The sequence below is a fragment of the Ambystoma mexicanum genome, chromosome 2p, assembly GCF_040938575.1.
Source record: "Ambystoma mexicanum isolate Mex_15411 chromosome 2p, UKY_AmexF1_1, whole genome shotgun sequence".
NCBI lineage: Eukaryota > Metazoa > Chordata > Amphibia > Caudata > Ambystomatidae > Ambystoma > Ambystoma mexicanum.
This window is the reverse complement of record NC_090923.1, coordinates 325,664,671-325,679,582: the sequence shown is the minus strand read 5'-3', so window position 1 is coordinate 325,679,582 and position 14,912 is coordinate 325,664,671.

Below are 14,912 nucleotides of genomic sequence, written 5' to 3'. Positions count from 1 at the left end.
GCGGACTGAACATAGATATCACAAATTTTTTGTGACCTACTTTTTGGTCATTTTTAAAAAAAACGCTGCTCCTGGTCCAAATTTGGTGAAAATCCATCCAGTCATTTTTTTTAAAAATCCGTCCAGCGGTTTGGGCTGTAGGCATGAGCAAAGTTGTTTCCCCATTCAGTCTATGGGAAAAAAAAAGTTTTGGAACCCCCCCTATAACTTTGCCCCCTCTGGACCAAACCTCACCAAACATTGCAAAAATTCAGAGTGACCAATATACTTTTTTTGCAAAGTTTGGTGAGGATTCGTCCAGGGGGAGCAGAGTTATAAGCCACCCAAAAAGGGCTCTTCCTATGGAAACAGCAACTTAACCTTAACTACACAGCCACTACTGTGGCTGTGTAATATATATATGTATATATATATATTTTCGAAGGAACTGACTTTCCGTCAGTGATACGAGGAAGCACTCTCCTTCATACCAAGCTTGATAAATCAGACCAGGGCCGGCATATCCATTATGGCTTCTTTATTAGTAAAGTACATTTCTCATGCTTCCCAATAGTCGACGCGTTTCGCGGCGTTACTAGCCGCTTGCTCACAACACTCGTGTTCCATTACCATGGTGTTTAAATACATACAACTAAAACTGCAGACATCGAAATAGGACATCAGGATCTAACTGCCGTAAACATAGAAGAAGGAACCAAGTAGTGTTAGAAATGCCGACAGACATATTTAAAAGGGCTTAGTCCCTACATATTTCAGCTACATTATCCCTGATTAAATAATCATTTTGGAATCTATTCTTTGCTCAATATGCATTGTCTACACGGTTAAATGCATTTCTATAGCTGTAATAAATATATATATATGTGTGTTAACAATGCAGCATATATGCAGCTAGTGCACGTAGATGAGCCGGAGCTCATCTCGCACGGCAGGAGCAGTGCCTGCCCTCACCCGGAGAAGCCAGTGTGCCAGGTAAGCCTCTGGGCCCTGCACACCCTCTTCAGAGAATTGCCTGCCTGATTTCTGGTAGCGCGGTGTTTCACCCATTTTAGCCACTCTCGCATTGATAATCCCTACTGATCGCTTCATTATTTCTGCAAAGCCTTAATAGGCTGTTTGGACCTTTGGCTTGTGCCTTATTGCCAGTCGACCCCACCGGCACCATTACGATCCCCAAGGGCTAACTCTGAATAAGATGGCCACCGCCTTTTCAGAATAAGTCCCCCGACCAAATCTTGCCCTCTGCTCCCACCCCCGACACCGGATTAGTGCTCTGCCCATCTTAAGCAGCAACCAAAATGCCGGCAGGCGAGAGCCAGCGTCCATATGAAGGCACTGTACAAAGGTGCCTGTCCTGAGCCTGTTGTGGCCGCCTCGGGCCATGGGCCAGAAACGCTGGACCAAGCACAACATCCATTTAGGGTAAGATTGGCCCTCTGGGGCAATACCTTTTCACCACTGTGCTTGCTATCCTGCTCCCATTCACAGACCACCTTCTACCCTCTCACGCTGCCATTAACCTACTGCCTCTCATTAGCCTCCCGCTACCAAGTACTACCTCCCGCGGAGCACACCTGCATTGTGAGACAACAGCTACGGCTCTAACCTATCGCAAGCCCATTTGCTCTGCTGCCACCACTTGTATATCCTTAGAGTGCCTCAGTCCTCCACTTGCCGGCATCCTACTCATGAACTATAAACAGCCCCAGACCTCCTCCGCATGAGCTGAAAAGAACCACAACGCCACCAGCCTTACTATCTACAAAAAGTCATTCCCCGTGTATCGCCTCGGCATACCAGCTAACGACACTCACAAGCGTCTACCCGGGCTGACTCTGGCACAAACCATATCAATTTAGAGTGGGGGTCATTAGCACTATGTCGTGCTGTCTTTGTTATTTAGGTTCCTAAAGAAATGTACTGCTCTGATCATTTTATTTGTGACTTTTCCCATCTGAAGGTTGCCTACGAGTCAGTCAGATATAGAATGCTATTGAAAGAAGTTTTGTTAATTTTAACATACTGCATATCTGATTAACATACATTTGCAAGCGGACTTCGCAACTGTTTGCTACATTGTCTCTGCCTCCCACTAAGCAAATACGCTAGATTATGGTGACACTTGACTACTAGCCCTGTTCAGATTTTTGCTAAACAGTAGCCCAGCTGTCCTTAGTACAACCTTCAGAATGTGTTAAAATGTACTCAGCCTATAAAAAGAATGTTCGTTGGAATACTGTGACTGTAGCCTCCTTGCCTTGAAAAGCACTAAGTTAGAACAGGATTAGCCTAGTTGTCCACATCTCCACCCTGCTAATGTGCAAAATTTACTTGCATGAATGTCTTTAAATTATTGTGACTTTAGCCCTTTTGCCATGAGTAATGCTATGCCAGAATGGGACTAGCCTATCTGCCCGCACTACCACTCTGCTAATGTGAGCAAGCATAATTGTTTAGTACCTGCCACGCTTGTCACTGCCCCAGCCCAACCTGGCTCTACACACCTGCTGCAGAATAATAACTATTATAGTCAAACAGTAATATGTACACCACAAAGAGTCAACTGTCTAATATACGACTGACACTCCTCTGTGCCCTCACAATAATGGCCTGCATCAATCTCTTACCCTGCACGTCGCAGGAGAGACATCTGAGACTCTGAGCAAGACTGTCCCGGATCCATGAACTGAAAACTAATAGAATTAGATCCCTAGACTCCCTCCTCAGGCATAATACCCTTGCCACAGACCATATCCCCGCAATACCAACCTCTGACACCTTGCAAAAAACTCAGAGCCACATCATCGCCCACTCTCCTCGTAATCATATTAAAACCAATCATACTAAAACCTACTACCCTAAACAAAGACCTTCCCCTCTCCAAGGGCAGAACCGAATAACAACATTTTCAGGAGCCCTCATCAACGCTAAATCCCTCATGGCGCATACTACTGAAGTTGTAGGCTTACTCTCTGCTGAAGACTTAGACATATTGGCGGTCACTGAATCCTGGCTACACGAAGCAGCAGGTCCAGCCCTCATGTTAACTATACTAGACAACTGCCAAATACTTAGAGTTGACAGGCCAAATTCCAGAGGGGGCAGCCTTGCTATCATAGCCAAAACCAAACTTGCATTAAGGCTCACCACACCCCCTGAAATCAAATCTTGTGAACTACTCGTAGCTAAACTCCCCATCTCAAATAATAGCACATTAACCATCTTTTTAGTATATAGACCACCTGGTCCAATAGGCACCTTTGAGGAAGACCTCTCTAGCCTCCTCACCAACAACATTAAGGACATGTCACAGCTCTTACTGCTAGGAGACTTCAATTTGTGCTTCAATGACCCTGAGGATAAACAGGCCCAATCAATTGAAACCACTTCGACATAACATGGCCTGACCCAAAAAGTCCTTGCTCCTACTCACACGGAAGACGAATATTAGACTGGGTAGCCGACTTGAACTGTTCTATCACTATCACCAAAATAACCCCTCAACCCTGGACTGACCACCACCTAATTGGTTTCTCGTCCTCAATAGAGCCCAAAAAGCAGAAAAAACATTGAAACAGCGCACCGCTCCCTACTAGAAGTAAAAAAGACATCACTGCTGAAAAATTACTTCATCTCCTCCTACCCATCCTCTCTTCAATCACCAATAATTCCGACCCTAACGCACTAGTAGATATCTTCAATAACATTATGTCTAAAACCCTTGCCACTATTGCGCCAGTCAAACTACGTAAAAGCTAACAAAAATAACAACTTAATGCATGGTTCACACCCTAACTGAAAGAACTACGACTTCAAAAAAGGATACTCCAAGCGATTTGAAGACACTCCCCTGCAGTCGAGAACAAAATGCTACTAACCAATCTTGCAAATAGGTACAGGAAATAAATAATCCTCACCAAAAGGAACACGTTCAATGATAGAATCTCCAAGGTCAACTCTAACACAAAGGAGCTCTTCACCATCCTTCACGAAATGGAAAACCCTATTCCACCCACAGATAATATCCCAAAAGATAAACAATGGTGCACTAGTATCCAAAATGCTTTATCTAACAAAATAGTTAATCTGCAGACTAAAATAGCCAATAAAAAAGCAGCCTTGTGCTCCACTGAGACGCATCCTACCCGACCCATTGCTATTCCAAACAATGACAAACCTCTCAGATTCACCAACATCTCCATACTGGAAACTGAAAAGGTTATATTATCCCTGAAGCCTTCAAGCTGCCCGTTGCCCGGCACAAATAATTAGGGATGCAGCTAGAGATTTAGCACAATTTATCTTCAAGCTAATCAACGCTTCCTTCAAGTCGTGCACCGTACCAATCAACCTCAAAGAATCTTGGGTACTACCACTGCTTAAGAAACAGTCCCTACATCCGGCCATCCCCACTAATTACAGACCCATTGCAACGGTCCCATTCCTCCTCAAAATCAATGACAGAGTAGCCTACCTCCAAATCCAAAGTTACCTCCTACTACTTTCATGCCAATCTGGATTCAGACCACAACATGGGACTGAAACGGCCCTAATTGATTTAAAGACACAAATCGACGAGTTGAAGGACAAAGGTAAAACATCTATGCTACTCCTCCTCAGCAGCTTTTGACGTGGTGGATCATGCAGTGTTATGCGAATACCTAGCGTCAGCTGCACATTTCTCGAGAGATGCTATGGCCTGGGTACAATCCTTCCTAGCTAACCGTACGAGGAGAGTGTTCTCCCCTCAGTCTCAGCAGATCCAATCCAAATTACCAGGGGACTCCAGACATGGACCCCTTGCTCACTGCTCTTAGAGAGACACAGCTTCACCTCACTGATGATGCCTGACTAGGCTGAAACACGTGTATGGGGTTGCTGTGGTACTCTTGTTCAGAGGAGAATTTTCTAGCATTTTGGTGCTGGACTGCCCCTGGGCAGGACAAAGACTCATGTGTGGGTATATTTCCCATCTGTGAAAAGAACAGTGAGATAAAGACTTGGGTGAGACTCTTCTAGGTGCCATCCACCCAGAAACAAGTCAATGGGCTGTGTTTGTGCTGGTAGAGAGTTTCCCAGACCCCCACCCCCTGTTTTAATTACCAAAGCATGTGCACTGTGGAATTGGGAGGGGACAAAATACACCCGAGCATACCTGGCTGGTTGGTGACTGTACTTCCCAAAGCATGTGCACTGTGAAAATGGTGGGGGGGGGCATAATATACCCAAGTGTACCTGGCTCTTGAGTGAGTGTAATTACCAAAGCATGTGCACTGTGGAACTGAGGAGGGGGATGACAATTATCTGCAGTGCACGTTTTCAATACAATGTCAGACACACAAATAGCATGCATGATTTGAAGAGCATGACTCGCGTGTGTCAAATGGCCAGAAAGAACATGCACATGCATAATAACATCAAAGCTGGACCTCAACATTAAATACAGGTACCATAATGCATCACACCAATGTCCCAAATCCCTGCAAAAACACCGACTTATCATTCAAATGCAGCACAATACCCCACCTCCAAACCACTAGCTTAACCAACAGCAGGTGGGCAGGTCACCTGCTTGTTCTAAGAGCACATAGAAATATGCATGTGACATGAATGGGAAATAAATAGCTGGACATATGAATGGATGGGTGATATGACCATCATAGGACATGCAAATTGAAACCAGATTAGAGCACACATTAGTCTGAGTTGTTGGTGTCGTAGTAAAAAGGGTCATAGGCCAAGGTGGGTGTGAATGGGTGATGGAGAAGTGACAGCAAACCACCCATCCACCACACAAAGGGAAGAAGCACATGGGCTGCATGGCAATCATTAGCCTGTCATCGCCTTCCCAATCCAATCAATTCCTACTATGCTACCCCTCTGTGTATACATCCACATCCATCATGTTGGCTGATCCATAGATGTTTGTCAACCACTCCCATGCAGCACATCATGTACATCAAAATGCAAGTATGCCTTCACACATGTACTCAATCCCTAAATATGAGCATTTTTTTATTTGCACGTAGAAACGTTATCACCTGTGACAGCTCCGCCTACCAGGTCTGCGGCCCCCGGCAGGGTCTGACCTGTCAGCACACGAGCTGTGGCAGGAAGATTTGTATTTTGCAGGCCCAGAAAGAAGCCACCTGGTAATGCCACTGGCACACTTTCACCCGGACTAGTCAAATTTGTTGTTTGCCCGTGTCATTCTATTGACATTGATGAAAGCAGACAGAAATCCATCAGATCACTGATTCTACACCAAACTGTCCGCACAATGCAGACATAGCCATTTCCATTGACTATGCCCATGTTACCAAGCTCATCTATGACATATGCTACTTCTTGTGCAAATCGCTTGTAATAACTTGCATTGGTAAGTGAACTATATACAGACTGTACCAACATGATGCAGGCCGCACAATGATTTTGCCCCCTTTCTGTAACTCCCATGCAAGTGATGCTGGATACCCCTTGATTGCCATGGCTGATGACCCCCGTGAGGCAACCACAGAGCCAGCACGAGCAGGGATACAACCGTGCTCACATCAGGACACATTGTATGATTGAGCAGACATTTCGCCTGTTAAATGTAAGCTTCCGCTGCCTGAGCAGATTGGGGGGAGGGGGGCACTGATGTACAGCCCTGTGAAGGTGGGAAAGATAGTCGTGTCCTGTGCCATGATGCACAACATGTGTATCAGGCACAACATACCACTCCTCCGCAAAAAAGGGACACGCACCCACCTGATGCAGATTATGAGAATGACAGTGATGAGGAACTGCCATTGGCACATCGCAGGGATGCGATGGATGTTCGTGAGGCACGCGATGCACTGATTAACCACTATTTCTGAGCACATCACACAAACACATGGCCTAGGACAGCTAACACTCTCAGCACTGTACAGGAAATAAAAGTCACACTAACAATTCATGCCCAGTCATGATTTAAATGTAACACCAAGTGTAATGTATATAATTAAATGATAAACAAATATGTAAGTACACCCACCATCCAAACTATCCCTCCCCACTCTCCCTCCCCAATCCCTCTCCCCAACTATCCCTCTCCACTCCTCCTCCCCAACTATCGCTCCCCTGAGCACCTCCTCACCTATCCCTCCCCACCCCACTCTAAGTGATTTCAATCCGGCACTTCACCTAAGTCAACGCCTAGGGTGTAATGCACAACTGAAATCCTTATTTATTTATTTGTGTCTAAAAGTTATTTTATTCTGAATGATGTACCCCTTATATCACACCCCTTTCTTGGAACCCCCTCCCCCCCACCCGGTCACACTGAACAAGGAACCAGGCTGGTTTGCAAAGTTAAAATATTTATTTATGTAGTTCACAATATTATCACACTATGTTTATTGGACATAAAATAATCACCAATGGGGTGATGCAACACTAAGCAATCTCTTTAATCACAAGGAGTAATGAGCAAAAACAATGCAGCACAGAATTAATACTTTTTCTTGTTTGTGTTCAATCGAATGACAATGTGGTTATTATTTTCCCGTGCACACTCCTCAACCCCCCAATGTGCAATATAAAGAGATAGAAGGAGAGAGAGCAGGTATTCAGGAATGCAGAATTCGAACAAAATGTCAATCCCAATTTCCCCCCAGCAACACGAGAGAGAAAGAGAATTGATTGGCAAGCTGTCAAAAATGGTTTTAAAGTTATCTGGAGAATGGATTGGATGAAACACTAAATATGGTTTAAGTGACTGAAATTGTTTAAATTCTAATGAGAGACGCTTTATATGGTTGCTGACAGACATTAGCAATGATTTGATACTAAAAAGCAATGTGAAACCTTAAAATTGAGGTCAGGTGCAATCAAAAGCTGTTTTACACGTGATCGAATTTTCCTAAAACAAAATCCACGGCAAACTTTTCTGCGCACGGTAATCGCGATCGCAGGAGAACTATATGGACTTGGCATGTTTTCGGGTCTCTGGAAAGCTGAGGATGTTAGCAACAAGCAGAAGTTGAAATGTTGTTTCTAGCATACAATTTGAGAAAGTTATGGACATTTAATTGGACATTTTAGTGGAGGTCGTTTTTCTGAGACAGGCGCAAGAATGGGAAAACAGCGATATACTTTTCAAAGACAAATGGAATTCCATTTACACTAGGTTATGACTATAGAAAAAGAAAATGCCACACATGAATCTCCATAAATCCTGGCCAGGGACCCTTCATGTGGTGGATAATCAATTTCTTTCTGGGATTCAAATTATTTATTCACAACCCTAATGATTTATGAATTTAAATACAAATGAGAGACTTAACGCAAGAAAGTTCTGACAATTCAAAAATATTCCTAACAAGATCAGGTTTAGAAGACAATATAGGATGGACTTAGATAGGGATTACTATGGACAGTACATATGCTAGTGACAAAGTCCTATTCTATGGATACTCACTATATATGTTTGAACAGAACCATCAGGAATTCTGCTTCGTCAAGATCAGGGATTATGCTCAGAAATTCTGCTGGGCACACTGGACTGGACAGGGTCTGCAATGGCTCTGGTCACAGCTGTCTGGTCACAGCACGGCACTGCACAACTGGATTGGGTCTTTTGATTCTGGTAATAATTCTTTTAGTCGGAAAGAAGCTACAGCACAGCGTGGCTGTTTCTTTTGTTCCCCTTAGGTTTCTGGGGTGAATTCTGGTTTCTGGAATTTGAAGGCCTAGCTGAGAATGGTTCAGCTAATGGAATGGGCCTTTATGCTTGCCAAGTTTCTGGAGTCTGGAGCAATGAAGATGTCAAGTTCTTGAACAGGGTGCTCCGCCAGCAATCAGTTAGTGGGTGAATCTGCGTGTCTCCCTTTCAGTCTAAGCTGTCTCTATTTATGCTTATCATAAAGGGTGTGTGGGCTGGTTTATCCTAAGCGCGCCTTTTAAGCAGGAGATTGGCTGGATTCTCTTCTCTCCCTTGATTGGAGTAGAAAACAGGGTGTCACCATGATGATGTGGGTTTATGAGTCAGAGAATCCTCCCCAACATAAAATCTACATTTGGTACAATACATATTTACATGTGTGCCACCTTTAGAACAATAATATATATAAATCACATATTTTGTGGAGCAGATACTCCTCTAAGTCTTGTCACTGTGGGATCATGTGTCTGCTCTTGACAGAATTTCGCCCCTTTTGTCTGGAACACAATGTCCAGTTTATCCGAAAATGTGTACAAATATGCGCGTTGAACATGGGCATAAGGGTATAACGTTTCATACTTCTGGCACAAATACATTTGGTGTAAAACCACCTGTTCCGCCGTTTCCTTCTAGAACATGTCACCCCGTTTTGCTGCCTCTTAAAATGTACAGTCAGAATTTAGATACATAAATATGTGATTTTTGTAATTTAAACAATTTTACATAGTAAGTTATATTTCTCTAACAAAATGTTTCTTTGTGAATGTCCACCCTCAAATGGCTGCTTGTCTCCACCTCCTTCTGGCTCTCTGCAGTTAGAAGCAGTCTCCTCCCATTTCCTCCAGAGGCCCAGGCCATTTACGACCCTTCTCACTTAGCCTTCCTTTGACTGGAGGAAGTCCATTGTCTTCTTCCGCTGGCAGACCAAATTCTCCTCCCCTAATATAATCATCACAGAGGTGTGATTTCCTGTAGTGAGTAAAGTGAGATCCCTGGCCCCCGTGGGGGAAGCTGTTGGACTGGTTAAATTGCTTTAGGCAGGCCTAAATTAATTTTGTTACATTTTTTTCTTGTTTTAAAACAAACTTGCAATTTCAAAACAAGCAGCTAGAACACTGATTCCAGATGCTAAACCATGGGATTTAAATAGTTACAACCTAGGTTACACTCAATAACAGGTCACTTAGTTCTCAGACATTAGATTTCAGTTGTACAAGTTTAAATCCTTATGATGCAATCCACTGACAGCTGTCATACAGGTGGCCATGGGTACTGCGCCCAGATTTTGACAGATTTCACAGGCAGGCACATTTTTGCTGTGAATGTTTTGATGACAAATTCAGCTTTTCAGAACATTGTCTGTTCATAATGATTTCTTGAACTAAGTGACTTGGAGCACCCAACTAGAATATTGGATGTTTGATGGTGCTTTTTTACCGGCATTATGCAGTTTTAGCAACCAAGAAAAAGATTTAAAAACAAGATTCTGGATTTCTTTCAGCTAAGCACTGCTTTTCATGCAGGCTTCATTTTTACTTGTTGGGCAGCCCAGTGACATGTTTCAGCAGTGAGGTCTCCATTCCACCACTGACAACATGCATGGTAGATTTGGCAGCCATCTTTTTGTGTTGTAAAGTGCAATTTTCAAAGGTTTTGGCGCGCACAAGGGTTTTTGTGACCATTTTGATAATTCTGGCACCACCGGAACACAGTGATGCCGCAGGGCAGAGAATAAGTGGGTTAATACATCCCACACCGCCCTCCCCAACTATCTCTCTACAACTCCTGTCATGTTGTCCAAGCGCTCCTTGTAGAAGACACATATAGGGCACATGTCTGTTGTGGGCCTATTTGCATCCCTGCTTGCTATCTGGCATGCGACTGTGTGCAGAGGAGGACAAGTGCATTGAATGATGCCATGGGCTGCTGGGCACAGACCTTGCAGGCATGGAACTTGTGGATGGGGTGTGGGCCTGCTCAGTGGGCTGTCTGTCGAGGTAGGCCTGAAGGCACAATGCCATTGTCTCGGCAATGGAGGACATGGCACTATTGCCCTTGCGTACCCTCCTGGCCATCTGGACGATGGCAGTTGTTCAACATCCAAGAGCATGTGCATTTTGCCGGCCACTGGCCTGTACACTCCCCCGCATCCACTGAGCCTCCTGGTCATGCTGCTGCAATAGGGCAGTTAAGGCATTCTGACGTTCCTCAATGCGGCACAGTATGCTATCCATTTCCCTGAAACTGGGGAAGGGTGGCCGTTGTGGGCTCATTGTGTCCATCGGGCTGAATACTGCAGACTCATAACTCCTGTGGTTGCTGGTCCTCCGTGTGTCGACTCCACCATTGTCAGCAATGTCCTCTGCACTTGATTGATGGGCACATGCATGTGGCTGCTGTGCTGGTGGTGGTGGTGGTACTACAGCAGCTGGGGCTGGCGGGGTGGCCACAGCTGTGCTCACAGTGATGGTTTGGGCTGGCGGGATTGCCACAGCTGTGCTCACAGTGATGGTTGGGCCAGGCAGGAGGGCCGCAGCTGTGCTCACAGTGATAGTTGGTGCTGGAGGGATGGCTGCAGCTGTGCTCACAGTGATGGTTGGGGCTGGAGGGATGGCTGCAGCTGTGCTCACAGTGATGGTTGGGGCTGGCAGGATGGCTGTAGCAGTGGTGACTGTGGCAGTTGTGCCAGTGGAGGGTTTGGTGTCCTGGGCAGTGGTGGTTGTGGTGGTGGTCTGTGGTGTCCGGCGGTGGTGGCTGGTGCCATTTGAGGTGCTTGCATGGGACACTTCATTGTCAGATGATGTGCCTGGGAGAGTCAGAAAGGCATGTTGTCAATCCATCGGGCTGAACACTGCAGGCTCATAACTCCTGTGGTCGCTGGTCTTCCCTGTGTCGACTCCACCATTGTCAGCAATGTCCTCTGCACTTGATTGATGGGCACTTGCATGTGGCTGCTGTGCTGGTGGTGGTGGTACTACAGCAGCTCGGGCTGGCGGGATGGCCGCAGCTTTGCTCACAGTGATAGTTGGGGCTGGAGGGATGGCTGCAGCTGTGCTCACAGAGATGGTTGGGGCTAGAGGGATGGCTGCAGCTGTGCTCACAGTGATGGTTGGGGCTGGCAGGATTGCCGTAGCAGTGGTGACTGTAGCAGTGGTGCCAGGTGAGGCTGTGATGTCCTGGGTGGTGGTGGTTGTGGTGGTGGTCTGTGGTGTCCGGCGGTGGAGGCTGGTGCCATTTGAGGTGCTTGCATGGAACACTTCATTGACAGATGATGTGCCTGGAAGAGACAGAAAGGCATGTTGTCAATAAACAGTGTGGACTAATGGAGCACAGATACATGCATTATGTTGGTCGTGACTGTGCTGTGTCGGGGGCATGGCGTGGTACATGGCATGATGCACACATGCTTGTGTTATGCGTATTGAGCTGCAGGATATGCGATGTTTGTGCATGGTAGAGTAGTGCGCTGTCGATACTTTTGTGGTGTACTGCCACTTGCTGGGTACAGAGTTAGGGTGGCTGTTCATGCTGTGGGATATTGGGGTGGGGAGGGGTGTGGTGTGGATGGGTTAGGCATGGGCTTGCTGCCAGTACCAGTTATGGGGAAAGTTGTGCAATTATGCTCAGGGGTCGGGCTTGCTAGGACAAGGGGTTCACATGTTGACTTTGAGTGGAATGTGGTCATTTATGGGTGGAGATGGGGCTTAGCTCTGCTGTGATTTGGTGCTAGTGGAAGCACAGTGGGCATACATGCTGTACGCTATGGCAGGGCGATAGGTGCCTGCATGGGAGAAGATGCATGTTCAGTTGGTAGTACAGGGTGCCGGCGCTGGCTTCTACGTGTATTACTATTACTAGGATAGGTCATAGTTTGGTGGCCAGGGTGTATGTCCATGTATGCACCCATGATTTTGTTTTCATGGGTGGGGGGGCATGCAGGGTGTTTTTGGGGTTGTGGATGATGCAATTCTCATTTCAGTGATATGTTGGTACAGTGGTGGGTGCACAATTGCAAGGAGGTTGATGTTACATTGTTTTTACGAGTACTCACTGGCCTCTTCAGGTGTCCCTGCTCTGGCCTCCCCACCACCGACCCCTTCAATTGACTCCAGGTGCAAGAGCGCTGCTGCACATCTCTTCCCAGGGCATCAGGCATTTTTGGGGATTCGCTCCCACCGCCTGTGGCCATGCCATGTCTCAGCTGGGCCGAGGGGAGGTTATGTACCCTGAGGCACAGGTCATCCCATCACTTGTGGCAGACTTGCAGTGTACGCAGGGTTGTGGCGTCTGCCGACACCTTCTGGGCCACCTCCTCCAGATGCTCTTCTTGCGCAGCTGGGTTTGCCTGCAATGGTCATTGCTGAAGAGCTCTGGTGCATGGTGGACAATGGTGTCCGCTAGCATGTTGCGCTCGGGCTCAGAGAAGCGTGGCTTCCGCTTGCGGGTCTCACACAATCTAGATGACATGCTGACAGTGGAGTTTGTGTGTTCAGGTGGGGCGGATATTAACTGTTCTTTGAGGATTGCAATGGAGTGTGTTTCTGTAATGGCCGCCGGCCAGTTTCCTGGACCGGCGATCACTTTATTTCCAGTCACGGTAATTGCGGGACCGCTGTTACCGGTGCCGGGGGATCTGGCACTGTGATGCTGGATTCAGAGGCACCGGCACTTAGAAGGACGGTGTTGTCTGTTTGTGAGTAGTTTGATGGTGTTTCTGTGGTGCCGGTACTGCCGTTTCCAGCATACTGGAATGCACATGCCCGATAACCCATAATCAGATATGTAAAAATATAATAGATCATTATACCTAGAGAATTAATTTTGATCAATCAAGTCTCATAAAGTCACGAGAGAGGGGTGTATATAAACTTGTAATGGCCAATGTAAACAAAATATCTTCACTCTCTCTAATATCCACAAGGCATGTGTAGTGATTTTAGTGTAAATGCTTGTCTTCTGCATTAAAGGCTGAAGACAACGTTCTATGTAAGTGCCCAATGTTTGCCAAATATCATTCACCACTGAAATAATTGGTCTCTGGTGGCTATCTAGGATGACTGTGTATCTTATAAAAAGGTAACAAAAGTTGTGTCTAGATGAATTGTGGGCACAAATGGTTTGTTTAGCTCACTAAGACATGTTCTCCCTTCAGCCTCTTCCAATAATATTGGTAGGTTCCTAACAATACTTAGTAACAGATCATGATCCAGTGATGTATAAACATTTGTATCGTTCAGTTTGCAAAACATTCATCTTCATGCAAATTAGTAATGAATTTGACAAGGGGCCTCCCTTTTCCACTAAACCAATAGTAATCCTCCCATTTGTGTAAGAATACTTAATCAATGCTAATTCCTGACAACTTAACTTATTAGTATGCCTAGATTTCTTAAAAGATAACATTTACAATTAAATAATACCTCTCTTTGAAAATAGACAACACTAATAATAATAATTTAGCATTTATATAGCGCTACAAACCCTCAGGTATCTGAGTGCTGCTTATTATTACCCACAGCGTGTGTGGTGCTTATTTATCGATCTCAGAAGGATGAAAGGCTGAGTTTGGCCCTGCCGGAATTCGAACCTGCATCAGCAGGCTCTGCACAGATGTCAAAGCGAGCGCTCTACTTTACTCACTGTGCGATCAGACCGGCTGCTACAATTCTGTATAGTACAGGTGGCATAAAGGAACTACAAAGCATTAAAATCAACATATTATTCAGAGCTATTTAACACACTTGCTTCTGTTGTTGGTTCAAAGTCATTCAGACAGCTCATTATTTAATGTTTTCTGGGAAATGTAAATAAATATACCTTCTTCTAAAATATAGTGGAATTGTAGGTAGGCACAAAATGTAACCTTTTTTTTACCAGATCCAACTTGTTGTGGGTGAGAGCCACACGACATAAACCTGCAACTAAAGGCTCTTGTTCTGTTGTCAAATCTATGGTTTTGCATCTCGGCCACTTCCGTCGTCCTGACAGGTTCTTTTGCTCTTGTTCTTTTCCCCAAAATGGACAACCAAAAGTGCCTGTCACTGAACTGGAGTATCCTGTGTACTGTTGGTGCCTCTTACCACTGTATTTGGATGTAATATGTATTAATTGTCTTTGTTTGTTCATTCATCCGATCGTAGACCTCATCATTATTGCAATTGTAGGTGCCTCATGGAAATCTATTTTGTTTTCTCTGCTTTATTGCAGTGCAATATTCTTTTAAATG